Raw genomic sequence first — 13,332 nt, 5'->3', positions numbered from 1 at the left:
ACAAGTTTGGCCATTTTGCTTGCAGCCACATTACCTCTTGTCCACATGGCACTTGAAGGAAGGAGGGCCAGCAGGGGCGGCTTTAGCAATCCTGCTGCCCCAAGCAGGACGTGCCTGCGGAGGTTCCGCTGGTTCCGCGGCTCCGGTGGAGCATCCGCAGTCATGCCTGCGGCAGGTCCACCTGTCCCGCGGCTCCGGTGGACCTCCCGCAGGCATGACTGCGGAAGGTCCGCCGGAGCTGCCTGCCGGCAAAAGGCCGCCCCAAGTGCGCGTTTGGTGCACTGGGGTCTGGAGCCGGCCCTGAGTGCCAGGGCCAGTCTTGATAGTCAGGGCTAGGCAGGATGGAGGAAGAGTCACAGGCTGGAGCCCAACACACCTTTCCTGCTCAGCGCACCTAGAGCAGAGGCGGCTGGTGCTGACAGCTGCAAGGGAAGGCTTAAAAGCTACAGAGCAACTGAGGGCAGGGCAAGAGGAGGAGAGGACCATGGCCAGCAGACGGCCACAAAGACACCCGGCCAGCCTGCTCCCTGCCCAGGGGCGGCAAAGGGATAGACGGGTGGGGTGCATGGATAGAAGAGGCAGCGAGCCTAAAATCTAAAAGGGGAGTGTGGGGTCTAGTGGTCAGAGCAGAGCAGGGGGGTTGGTGGTCAGAATTCCTGGGTTCTATCTCCAGCCCTGGGAGGGGAGTGGGGGCCAGTGGTTAGAGTGTGTGTCGGGGGGAGAGCAAATATTGGGACAGTCCCGATAAAATCAGGATGTCTGGTCACCCTACATCAGGCTTCAAGTTAAGAATCATTTCCCCTTCCCGCTCTGTGGGAGGGGAGACTGTTAAACGCGCTCTCTGTGCGACTGCACATGGCTAAGCAAAGAGAACAAACCCCCAATCCCCCCTGTCCTTTGGGAGCCAGGTTTGCGGTGGGAATCCTGTAGTTCAGATGACTTCACGCCTGGGCATTGGGATTCTTTACCAGTTTCTCTGGCATTGGGGTAGCTTTGTGCTCACAGCTGTGATGGCCGAGTGGTTAAGGTGTTGGAGTTGAAATCTCTCCCCACCCCAAGTAAATCCTGTTCTGTTCCTTTCATAGAGATGCCTGGGACACCCCCTCACACTGTGTCCCTGAGGGGTCAGGCAAACTCTCAGTGCCTGAAGCCTCTGCCACTCACCTGCTGCCCCATAGATCAGCCATAGCCCTGGTTCTGCTCCTCTCTCTAGAGTGTGAAAGGAACCAAGTCAGCGACTCCATGGGAGCTACGGGGCTGCAGAACCAACAGAGCAAAAATAGGTGCTCAGCGCCCACTGGCAGCCAGCTCCTCCCTCCCCCGCCCCACTACAGGCCTTGCTGACAGGCTCCTCCTCTTCCCCTTCAGCGCCTCCCACTTGCCAGTGATCAGCTGTTCAGTGGGGTGCAGGAGGCACTGGGCGGGGAGGGGGAGGAGCAGGGACGGGAAGAGGTTGGGGAGGGAGAGGAATGGGGCAGGAAGGTGCAGGATGGGAATAGAGGGGACAGGGGTTGGGAGCTTGGGGGAAGGGGTGGAGTGGGGACAGGGCAGAAAAGGGAGGATTTGTCCTGGGCCCTGCACCCCTCTAGGGCCGGCCCTGAAGGGAAGCACTGACTATCACAGTGACAGTACAACTGACCAGCATTGCGGGGGAGGCTGAGGGAGATCCGCACTCACAGTGATGCCAGGGCGTTTCAGCAGGACTCAGCGAGCTTTATGCTTCTCATGGAGGTGGATTACCCAGAGCGCTCCACCTACAGAGCCCAGGTGCTCCATGTGACTTGCGAGTGTGGACACCTCAGGAGTTAGGACCCCTGGGGCTGCTTTAATGGGCTCTAACTTGCAAGTGTAGCCAAGCCCCTAGACTATGTCACTTGTGTGACTTACTTGTTCTATTGTAATAAATACAATAGACGTGCAATGGTCAGAAATCGCACCAGCAGAGAAGTATATTGCAGGGAAACCATAAGGAAATTAAGAGTTTAAATTATCCTGCACATGTCCCACATCCCCCTAAAATGAATCCAACCCACAGGGCACATGGGCAGACGTATCGGTGTCAGGATGCTACATTGTTAGCACAGTAAATGAAGCTGCAAAATAAATGATGTTTAAATGACCTCACTCTATTTTTTACAATCCGGTGTTAAGAGGTAATAGATACAGATGGACACCAGGCAGGGTCGCTTGGAGGACGAAGACTTTATGCGTCCATCCCCCACCACTGTCAAGTTTTAGCCAATTAGGACAAGTCAGCAAATAAGAACAACCTCAGGTCTCAGTAACTGCTGCAGGGAGCAAAGTCCTACAGGGAGCAGTTTCTGGCACTACACCTGCACAGCTCTGCTCCCCGGCTTTTCTCGGGCTCCTGCTTTCTCCTTAGCTCTGCCACACTCTGGCCCAGGCAGTTCCAGCTTCCAGGGAGGATGGGACCCCCTGGCCTGGTGACTCCCTCATTACACTGCCTGGCCTGTCAGTGCAGCTAACTTGGAGCTTTGGCCTCTCCCCATTGCCCAGGGGCCTGTCAGTCTCAGGGTCCTGATTTCCCATTGGCCCTTCCCCCTTCTACTGGGACAGGGAACTAGCCAACAAAAATCCCCACTAAGCTTTAATAAGGGGCCAACAGTCCCTTACTTGAGCAGGCCCCATAAGGGTCACTGATGGCCAGAGAAGGCAGAATGAGCTGGTCCCATGGTGTAATGGGCAGCACTCAGGACTCTGAATCCTGCAATCTGAGTTCAAATCTCAGTGGGACCTTGTGGTAAAGCCCTGGAGCTCCCACTGCTCCACTTCCCTGTCTCTAGCTCTGCAAGAGCCATTTTTTCCCCTCCTGCTGGATGGGTCAGGGCTCTAGAACTGACACCTGAGGGTTGGGATTCTCACGGCTTCACCTGGTGCCCACAAGTCTGGCACTTGCCACTGTGCTTTCCCTCTTGCCCACCTCGCGCTTGAAAGAAGCAGGGCCAGGGCCAGGCTTCATAGTCAGGGCTGGGCAGGCGGAAGCCCAGCACCTCTCCTCCTCTGGGCACCTAGAGCAGAGGCGGCTGGTGCTGACAGCTCCAAGGGAAGGCTTAAAAGCCACAGAGGCCAGGGCAAGAGGAGGAGAGGACCATGCCTATGTGTGGCCAGCAGACAGCCACAGGGCCAGCCTGCTCCCTGCTGTGCTGAACCCCACTGAAGGCCACCCACAGGCCAGCATGCAGGGTGGCTGCTGATGCTCTGTGGCCAACATCAGAAGATGGTAGGAAAGCAGGGCCAGCCCCCCTGGTGGGGCCTCTGACCGTTCCCACTCATGGTGCTGACTTTGGAAGTGGAGCCGCCCATTTTCTTTGGCAAGTCAGGAAGGGCAAAGGCGAGACTGGAAGCACCTGGGGCTCATGCCCCAGCCTTTGTGATGCCCAACCCCAACTCCTTCCTGGGGCTCTAGCTGAAGCCAGAGCATTGGCCTGAGCGGCCAAGAAGAGGTTCCAGCTCTGAAGGGAGCAGGACGTTCAGCACAAAGTGAGCACAACCACGAGGGGACTCAACTCCTGAATCATCCGATCCACAGGGAGATGCCTTATCCTTTAGGCCACATGATGAGGGGGTCTAAACACTTCTTTGGAAAAGCCGGACACTGTGTTTCTCAGGTCATCTGCTGAGGGGGCCGAGACTCTCTGGGCACAAGAAGTTAAGTTCCCAGCGACACGTGAGACTTAACTGTATGGGGCCAGGTGCAGGGCTTTGGCAGGGAGGCTCGGGCATGGGGGATTGAGGTGCAGCTGTCTAGGCACAGAGATTTAGTCTCCCTGAGGAGGAGGAAGAGGAATCCTGCTGACAGGCAGTGGCTGTGCAGAAAAAGAGGAGGGGTTCCTGGGACTTTTTTTGCCTCTCTTTTGCCTGCGTGCTCACTCTTGCCTGAACACTGGGATAATCACTGTTGTGGTGAATGGTGAAGCTCTTTCCTAACAAGCCCAGGTAGCTCAGGTGGTAGAGCATCAGGCTCTTAATCTGAGGGTCCAGGGTTCAAGCCCCTGTCTGGGTGCTCAGCTTTTTAAGTTGCCTTGTGTGCCAGGAGCCAAACTCTGTTCACAGCCACACAGGGATTCCCAGAAGCTGTGGCCATTTCCTGGAAAGGTTCCTTTCCTTAGCAAGCAGGAGAGAGGCTGCAGGTGCAGATAGCGCAGTCTCTTGCTGCCAGGAAGGGCTGTGGGGCCAGGTGCTGAGAAAGCCCAGAGGGGGAGCAGCAGAGATGAGGGGAAGAGAGACAGAGAAGCAATGAGAACAGAGCACAAGTGTAAAGGGGGCATCTGGTCTGGCTATTGTGGGGAACTTCCCTGGTTTATACATGACCCTGGTGGAATTGGCCTGTGGAAGGATCTGAGTCCCCACCCCCTTACCCAGAGGCTGCCTGACCTCGAGGACTGTTAGGATACAGAGATTCAGGCCTGTCTGCAAAGGCCTGTACTTTAAGAATTTAGGTGTATTTTTATCACTTAGCTAGTTATAAAGATATAAAAGAGAGAATAAAAAATCACTGTCTGTCTGTGTAATGGCCTTCTCTTACTGTGACAGTCTGAGGCCTGGTTCTTCGGCTAAGCAGCAAAGGCAGCCATAAGGTGGGAAGTGTATGGTCACATCCTCACATTCCCAACTAGTCACATTGAAATAAGGTGCTATTGGGCTGTTAGGAATACAATCCTGCCCTGATATTCCATCACCTCCAGAGAAAGGGAAACTTAGTTTGGTAGCATCATGTCTGGCAAGAACTCACTTATCAATAGACGCAGCTGGAAAACCCTGTCTATTGTGACTCAGCAAGGTCACAAGGCATATCTGTAGTTGTGAAATCCTCCCTTCTGTATTGTTTTGTATGTTTATTTGCATGGTCTCTGTCTGGGTCTGTGATTGTTTCTGTCTGCTGTATAATTAATTTTGTTGGGTGTGACCAGTGAAGGAGGTGGAATATAACCATGTTACAGTATATTAGGACTGGTTAGTCTAGAGAAGGAGTGAGGGTACCAGGCAGTGTGGCGGTCGGGGCCACGTGGTGAGTGCCCCTCTGAAGCGCTGGCCGCCCCCCTTCTCTCTCCCCCCACTCCCTCCCCTTCCCCCCCGCTAGACCGGGTGCGCACTGTGCAGCACAGGACTCCACTGGCTCTGGCCGCCATGGAGGGTTTTTGTTTTGTTTTTCCCTGCTTTGCCGGCCGCGCTGTTGTTTTTCCCCACCCCTGCTTTGTTGCTCCAGCCCCCATTTTTGTGTTGTCCCCCCAACTTTGCCGCTCCAGCTGCGCCGTATCCGCCCCCCCACACCCCCGCTTTGCTGCTCCAGCCGTGCCGTTTTTTCCCCCGCTGTTATGTTGCTTGGGGCGGCAAAAAAGCCAGAGTCGGCCCTGCCCACACCTGACTCCCTGCCATCTCTACCGGGACCTGACAAGCTTTGCTTGTGTTTGGATTCTGCAAAGCAGAGGAGCAGGTGAGGTTTTCCTTGCAAGCTCTGTGTGTGTGTGTGTGTGTGTGTGTGTGTGTGTGTGTGTGTGTGTGTGTGTGTGTGTGTGTGTGTGTGTGTGTGTGTGTGTGTGTGTGTGTGTCAATCTTTGGCCAGGTCTGCACTACAAAGTTGTTTCAGCAGAATTATATTGCTCAGGTGTGTGAAAAACACACTAAGCTCCCTCAGTCAGCAGCTTGTGGCTGGTGCACACACTGCAATGCCACGTCTGGTGACAAAACTGCCCTGTTTTGCTGACAAAATAAAATGACTTTGATGAGAGGTCTAGAGCTTTTTGCAGCAAACTTAAAGTGACAGAGTAGACGCTGCTGTTCATTATATCACCATAACTGGCCTCCTCCAGTATCCCACAATGCCTGCCGTGAACTCGCCTGCCCTGCATTCCTGCTACAGAGCGATGGGCCCCTCCCCTTTCATAGCTCCGGGAAGTTCTCACAGCTGAGCCTGCTGCTCTGCTGCGGCAGCCAGGAGCAAATCACTGCCATGGTCCATGGATGCTGCTCTCTCCCGCCCTGCGAACACAGAGCAGGGTGGCGGGAACTTCCATACATTGGGGGGGGGCACTGGCATCCGAACTGTGATGCCACCATGACACCCCTTCCCTCGAGGAGGCTCTTACCTTCTAAACAAGGTCGGCTGTTTTCTTGTAAAATCACTGAAAGGGAAGGAGAAAACTCGAAAGAGGTTCCTCCTGGCGCTCACGTCCGTGAAGCCGAATACTCTCTCAGTCCTCAAAGAGAGACCTGGAGAAGGAGACTTGCTGAAGCAAAGCCACAGGGGTCTCTGAGGTTTCCCTGGCCCCTCACCCCTGTCCTGCCTGGCTGATGTCAGCATCTCTCTGTGAGGTCACCACCTCCCCACCACCTTTGACCAATAGTCTGAGGTCCTGCAAAAAGCCTTTGTGATGTCACTGCCACACCCCTCCCTTGCTGTGCTAATGTCCTGCCCCTGGCCAGGCACTTTGGAGGTTTGAGCTACTCCCTGTGGATCACCCCACTCAAGGAGCGTTCGTTCTAGGAAGCAAGCCGGCTAGACAGGAAAACATCAGATGCTGCTCCCAATGCTACACTCAAGTTTTTCAGAAATTAGTCGACTTTATGGCCAGAAGAGACCATTAGAGCATCTAATCTGACCCCCTGCATATCACAGGCCTCCTGTATGACACAAGAGCTACTTTTGGGGGCAACACATTCCAGAAAGGCATCTAGTCTTCATTGATTGACATCAAGAGATGGAGAATCCACCACTTTCCTTGGTAGCTTGTTCCTGTGGTGAATCATCCTCTCCGTTGAATATTTGTGTCTTAGTTGTAATATGAATTTGTCTCTTTTCACCTTCCAGCCATTGGGTCTTGTTATGCCTTTCTCTGCTCGATTAAAGAGCCCTTTAATACCCAATATTTTCTCTCCATTAAGGCACTTCAACACTTCCATGAAGTCACCTTTCAATCTTCTTTTGATAAGCTAAACAGGTTGAGCTCATTCAATAGCTCACTAGAAGGCATTTTTCTCCAGCCCTCAGAACATTTGGTGGCTCTTTGCTGCCCCAGCTCCAATTTCACAACATATTTTTCAAATGAGGACACCAAAACTGGAGGCAGCATTACAGTATCAGTCTCACTGATGCCGTGTCACTTCCTGTGACGTTATTGACATAATCTATAACTGTATAGATCATTGTTGCGACCACTGTTCTATATTTTCAGCCAATATGGTAGAAAGGTTGTTGTGTAAGGGGTCTATGGAGAGGTGATGATTGGCTGATTATAATGATGCTATCTCTAGATGTGTATCATTTTTGTAGTTGATGTTATGAATATTGGCTCTATGCTGCCCATATTTCAAACTTGTGCTATGCTTCCGGGGAACACCCCAGACAAGTTGGTGTCAGTTCTGTCTAGCCTGTTTGATGGCTCATTAAGGACCATCAGCTATACAACTGGCCCACTGAGAGAAGGCAGATATGCCTTGTGACTCAGCAAGGTGTGCAGGGACCTGCCTATGGACAGAACTTTAAGGTTTTTCTATGCCAGGTGCAGTATAGAGTGTCCTTGGGACAAAGACTACATGGCAAGAGACTATAAAAGGCTGATGCCTCGCCTCCATCTTGTCTTCAATCCTGCTTCATACCTCTGGAGGGACTTTGCTACAAACTGAAGCTCTCTACAAAGGACTGAATGACCCCTTATTTTTTCTCTGGCCTAGCAAGAATGAATTGAATTTTGTGACTTTCTGGAAAGTGCAGCGAAATTAAATGTGGGGAATTCAGTCTCTGTGTTTGTGAGCTGATGTTTTCCTCTTACAGGTCAGTGCCTGCATTGAAATACCAAGAGGGATCTAAGGGCTGGTGTACGCTGGGCACTGAACTGGCAGAGCGACGTCTCTCAGGGTGTGACCCCCACAACCCATATAGTTAAGGTGACCTAAGCCCTGGTTAGATAGTGTTGGGTCTGAACTTTTGATGAACTGAAACTTAACTCAGACTTGATGTCTCTGTCTGAAACTTTTAATCAAAGCTCTGACCTGCGAACTACTCATGACACCCCCCTCCCCTTAAGTAGCCATCTCCCCTTTGTTTTTTCTAATTTACATTTTAACCTGTTTTATCCTGTAGAATCTTGATTGATTATGCATGACCATTATAATCTGTTAATCACTTTATTTACTTCTGTGTATAAATATTAATGCTCAACCCTAATAAACTTGCCACACTTACTCCGAAGCTTTTCTGTAAGCTAAGGATGGTGTGAGCCCGTTGATCAACGAATTGTTGTCTGGTCTCTGACAGACTTGTGAGCCCCATACCAACTCCGCACGAACTCGGGTGCTGGAGAGGTGAGTAAGGACTTGCTTTTTACCTAACAATAGTGCTAAATAAAAGGAAGAATTGTTCTGCCCATGGAGCTCTTACAGGGATGGGAAAACACCTCCAGTCACTGTCTACTCCAAAGTGCTATAGCAGCGCCACAGCAGCCTTTTAAGTGTAGACAGAGTGAAAGTAGATCTGGTTCCACTTTGCACTCTGGATGCTCAGGCACTAAGACTAGAGTAATAATAACAACAGTACAGTGCCTGCATAGTTGGCAGGATTTGAACTTGTGCAGGGTGACCCCAATAGATGCCTAACCCATTCCCTTAATGACTTGGCCACAACTACTTGATATAGAGCTGTTCTATTACATGATGATTCTGTTCTCACTGAATTGTCACTTCAAATTGCTCAGACCAGCTTCCCCAGCACACTCACGGCTGTGCATTAGTGTACTTGTGTCCTTGGGTGAACAGCGAGAATTCCTGCCCATTTCCCTTCCAGCTGGAGCAGGACGAGAGTGTGTTTGTGTGAATGACATTGCTGAAGATTGTTGTTCATTCCCCACTCTGACAATTCAGACAGTCCCTTTCCTAGTCAAATCTCCAGCACATCGTTCCAATACCTGGGGGCAGGATTTCTCTGGGGCACTGAAATTTTTTCAGGGGGCTGGTGCATGAACTCAGCCTTGCATTCCACCCTTGATGTTTCATGGACTAACAACAGCAGCAGAAAGAAAGAGCCGAGCCAATATCTCCCTGGCAGGGATGCAGGTGCCATGATCCCGCTGTCTGACTATCGCCAGTGCAGGAGTGAAGGGTTCACTGAAATCAAATGCCCTGGCTCAGACCAGAGACACAGGAAGATTTTGCTGTTCATGGATCTGTGCAAAGGAAATTGTGTCTCTGTGTGAAATTGAGGCAGGAAATGAAACATCCACATGGTGGCCCAATGCTCTAGGGAATGTGGGAGAAGGACTCGGCTGAGAAATGATTTAACAGGGGTTTGTATTTATTGCCCTGATTAAAATCTATGGCTAAAAGGCAGCCACTGTTGTTAGTACTTGTACCTGTGTAGGGACACCCCAGTGGGTGTCAAGTCCATTGTCTTCACAGGGGCAGTCGATTATTTTATCAAGGTACAAATTTCTTGGCCAAGGTATAGTCAAGGTCTAGACTCCAGAGAAAACAATACACTGCTGATAAGAGGAAGTACATAAAAAGATTTTGCAGCCACCATGGGCATAACTATGATGTGTCGTGTTTCACTCTCCTTTCCCTTTGGTGCCACCTCCTTTCCCTTTGGCCTTGTAGTTGACCAAGGGCAAAGCTGAACATCTCCTCAGCTACCAGGGAGTGTTTATGTCCATTCCTGTGAGCTACACAGGGGTTTGATGTTGCTGCTTTCAGTCCTCTGGCTCTGCCGGGATAAGGAACAATTCAGGCTGTCACTGAACTGAAGGAGGAAGATCAGTTTTTGACAGTGTTAGGCCTGAATGAATATATAGCAGACAAAACAGTTATGCTAACCTGACTGAAATCAGGCTAGCAAAGGTTTTGATAATCCCAGAGTGGAAAAGTATTGAAAAGCAGTATTGTTTAACAGAGCCCTGGAAAACGTGAGACAAGCCTGAGATAAACCAGGGATTGCATTGCTGGCATGCCATTAGCTGTGCTAAGGACAGTGTTTGAAGAGCTGATAAGGAACTCTAGCATCCCACGGTTCAGATTCTAACTTTTTGGTTGAGTTATAGGTTTGTTTAAAAACTCCCCTGTATTTCTAACTTTTGGGTGTTGTTAAGATATAATTAATAATCTAAAGTTGTAGACATAAAGTCTAGGCATGTGTGTATATTAAAAGTGTCTAGTTTTAAGTTGTTAAACAAAGGGGGGCGGGTTTTGCTCAAGTGAGTGATGTATGACGTAATAAAACTGTCTATATAGGCTAATGCTAAGCTGTAAAAAGGGCCTGGTTCTCACTGGAGACGAGCGGCCTTTTGTTGATGCGTGCACTTGTCAATAAAAGGCTTTTGATGGGATCTTGCTGGTGTTGACTGTCTCTCTAGCTGAACAGACAACGAATTTCGCTGTTGGGGTTAAAGTCCCTAACAACAGGGAGAGGGACGCCTCCTCTTAAAGGTGTTTGTCTGGCTGGCAGTCCTGGTTCCCAGGTCTTGCCCGTGCGGCTCCAGCAGTTTTGGGACTGGGTCACTCCCTTGGCCCCACCTGCTGCCCCCAGGCGCTTTCCCCCCCGCCCAGGGGCCCCGTCAGTGCAGCGGAGCTGAGCAGCGTCTGCCTGCTCGCTCCAGTGGCTGCCGGCCCCTCCCCATGGCAGGGCAGGGTGGGGCTGTGCCTCCGCGCACTGCCCCTGTCCCGAGCCCCTGCAGCCAATGGGACACTGTGGGGGTGATGCCTGGGGGCAGCAGCACATGGAGGCCCCCCAGCCTGCCCCACCTTGGAGCCCCAGGGAAGCGCCACACTCCTGACCCCCTCCCAGAGCCTGCACCCCGGTCCACACACGCCTGCCCCCAACTCCCTCCCACAGCCTGTGCATTCTCCCTCCACACCCCCCCTCCCGCCTGCCCCAATCTCCCTCCCAGAGCCTGCACCCCCACCCCTCCTCCTGTTCCCCTACCCCCTGCCCCAGGCCAGAGCCTGCACCCAGCACCCAAACTCCCAGAGCCATGACAAGGAATTTTTGTGCCCAAGGCAAGGGCCGGCTCCAGGCTCTTTGGCGGCAGGTCCCTGAGTCCCTGTTGGAGGAAAGGACCTGCCACTGAATTGCCACCGCCGCTTCATTCATCCTTCGGTGGCAATTTGGCAGCGGGTCCCTGAGTCCCTCTTGGAGAGAAGGACCCACTGCCGAATTGCTGCCGAAGAAGTGGCAGCGGTAGAGCTGCCGCCGAAGTGCCGCTGATCGTGGTAGAGCTGCGCCCCTCCACTTTGCACGCCCGAGGCAAGTGCCTCACTCGCCTCGCCCATGTTACGGTGCTGCAAACTCCATCCCAGAGCCTGCACCCCAGAACCCCTCCCCCACCCAAACTCCCTCCCAGAGACCAGCCTCTCACCCCTTCTGCACCCAAACTCCCCCCAGAGCCTGCACCCCTCCTGCACCCCAACCCCCAGCCCAGAGCCTGCACCCTAGACCTCCTCCCCCCACCCAAACTCCCTCCCAGAGCCTTAGGCAGGTTGGGGAATGGAGTTTTGGGGGATGGGTTCTGGGCAGTATGAGTGACATTATTGGCCCACTGGGAGGACTGGAGGACTGGCCCTGGCCCTAAGGTAAATTGTGGTTGAGACCCTGCTTTAAGGGATTGGAGCAATGCTGGAGAGACTGACGGGTAGGGAGCTGGGGAGCTGTGTGTGCTCCAAGGAGAGTTGTTGTTGTGCTCTGGTGACACAGAGCGGGGGTGGGGAGTTTGTAAGCTGTGGTGTTTGTACAGAGATAAAGTTTACTAACCCCCACATTAAAAACTGTTCCTGCTCTGGGCTATACATGACACTCTTTGTTGAGAGTATAGCTCAGTGGGTGAATGTTTCCCTACAGCATAATGGGTTCCTAGTTCCAATCCAAGTGATTCCCTTAAAAAGCTTTTTCAAATGAAAATCGATTTCCAGACCCATCTCCAGTATGTTCAGGAGTTTGCTGAAGGCAGGGAGTGGCGGGGTTGAAATGAATTTAAACTCTCAGCATTTTCCTGTGCAAATGAATAAAGACCTAGCAGAGCTGTCCAGCAGCTGAAATCAGTTCCAGTCCTCGGCGTCTCTAAAGCCTGGTCTACACTAGGCGTTTAAACCGGTTTTAGGAGCATAAAACCGATTTAACGCCACTCCCGTCCACACTAGGAGGCACCTTATATCAATTTTAATGGCTCTTTAAATCGGTTTCTGTACTCCTCCCCGACGAGAGGAGTAGCGCTAATATCGGGATTAACATATCGGAATAGGGTTAGTGTGGCCACAAATCGACGGTATTGGCCTCCGGGCGGTATCCCACAGTGCACCACTGTGACTGCTCTGGACAGCACTCTGAACTCTGATGCACTGGCCAGGTAGACAGGAAAAGCCCCACGAACTTTTGAAATTCATTTCCTGCTTCCCCAGCGTGGAGAGCTCATCAGCACAGGTGACCACGCACAGCTCATCTGCACAGGTAACAATGCAGTCTCCTGAGAATCGAAAAAGAGCCCCAGCATGGACCGCTCGGGAGGTACTGGATCTGATCGCTATATGGGGAGAGGATTCAGTGCTAACAGAACTGCATTCCAAAAGACGAAATGAAAAAGTATTTGAAAGAATTTCTAAGGCTATGACAGATAAAGGCCACAGCAGGGACTCACTGCAGTGCAGAGTGAAAGTTAAGGAGCTCAGACAAGCCTACCAGAAAACCAAAGAAGCAAACGGTAGGTCCAGGGCAGGTCGAAAAACATGCCGCTTCTATGCTGAGCTGCATGCAATTTTAGGGGGCTGCGCCACAAGTACCCCACCGCTGACCGTGGATTCTGAGGTGGGGGTCGTAATCTCTGCCATGTCTGAGGACTTTGCGGACGGGGAAGATGAAGATGAAGAAGAGGAGGACGACCTAGCAGAGAGCACACAGCACTCCATGAGCCCCAGCAGCCAGGAGCTTTTTCTCACCCTGACGGAATTACCCTCCTCCCAGCCCTCCCAAGCAACTATCCCAGACAATGACGCCATGGAAGGGACCTCTGGTGAGTGAACCCTTGCAAATAGCAAACATTGTTTTTTAAGCAAGCGTTTTTTAATGATTGATTTGCCCTGAGGACTTGGGACGCATTCACAGACAGTATAGTTACTTAGAAAAGTTTGTTAACATGTCCGGGGATTGAACGGAAATCCTCCGGGGCATCTCGATGAAGCGCTCCTGGAGGTACTCCAGAAGCCTTTGCAGAAGGTTTCTGGGCAAGGCAGCCTTGTTCCGCCCACCATGGTAGGAAACTTTACCACGCCATGCATGTAGCAAGTAATCAGGTATCATTGCATGGCAAAGCATAGCAGCGTATGGTCCCGGTGACT

The 13,332-nt window shown here is 51.9% G+C and overlaps 2 non-coding genes across 2 annotated transcripts; both read left to right on the top strand.

Annotated features, from left to right (window-relative positions):
• Window positions 1–2,685: 2,685 nt before the first annotated feature.
• TRNAQ-CUG lies at window positions 2,686–2,757 on the top strand. Its single transcript has one exon. It is a non-coding gene; the product is annotated as a tRNA-Gln (tRNA).
• A 1,194-nt stretch (window positions 2,758–3,951) lies between these two features.
• Window positions 3,952–4,024, top strand: TRNAK-CUU. The gene has a single exon. It is a non-coding gene; the product is annotated as a tRNA-Lys (tRNA).
• The last annotated feature ends 9,308 nt before the right edge of the window (window positions 4,025–13,332 follow it).

This window comes from Mauremys reevesii, linkage group 23, assembly GCF_016161935.1.
Source record: "Mauremys reevesii isolate NIE-2019 linkage group 23, ASM1616193v1, whole genome shotgun sequence".
Classification (NCBI taxonomy): domain Eukaryota; kingdom Metazoa; phylum Chordata; order Testudines; family Geoemydidae; genus Mauremys; species Mauremys reevesii.
This window is presented reverse-complemented; position numbering and strand designations above follow the sequence as displayed.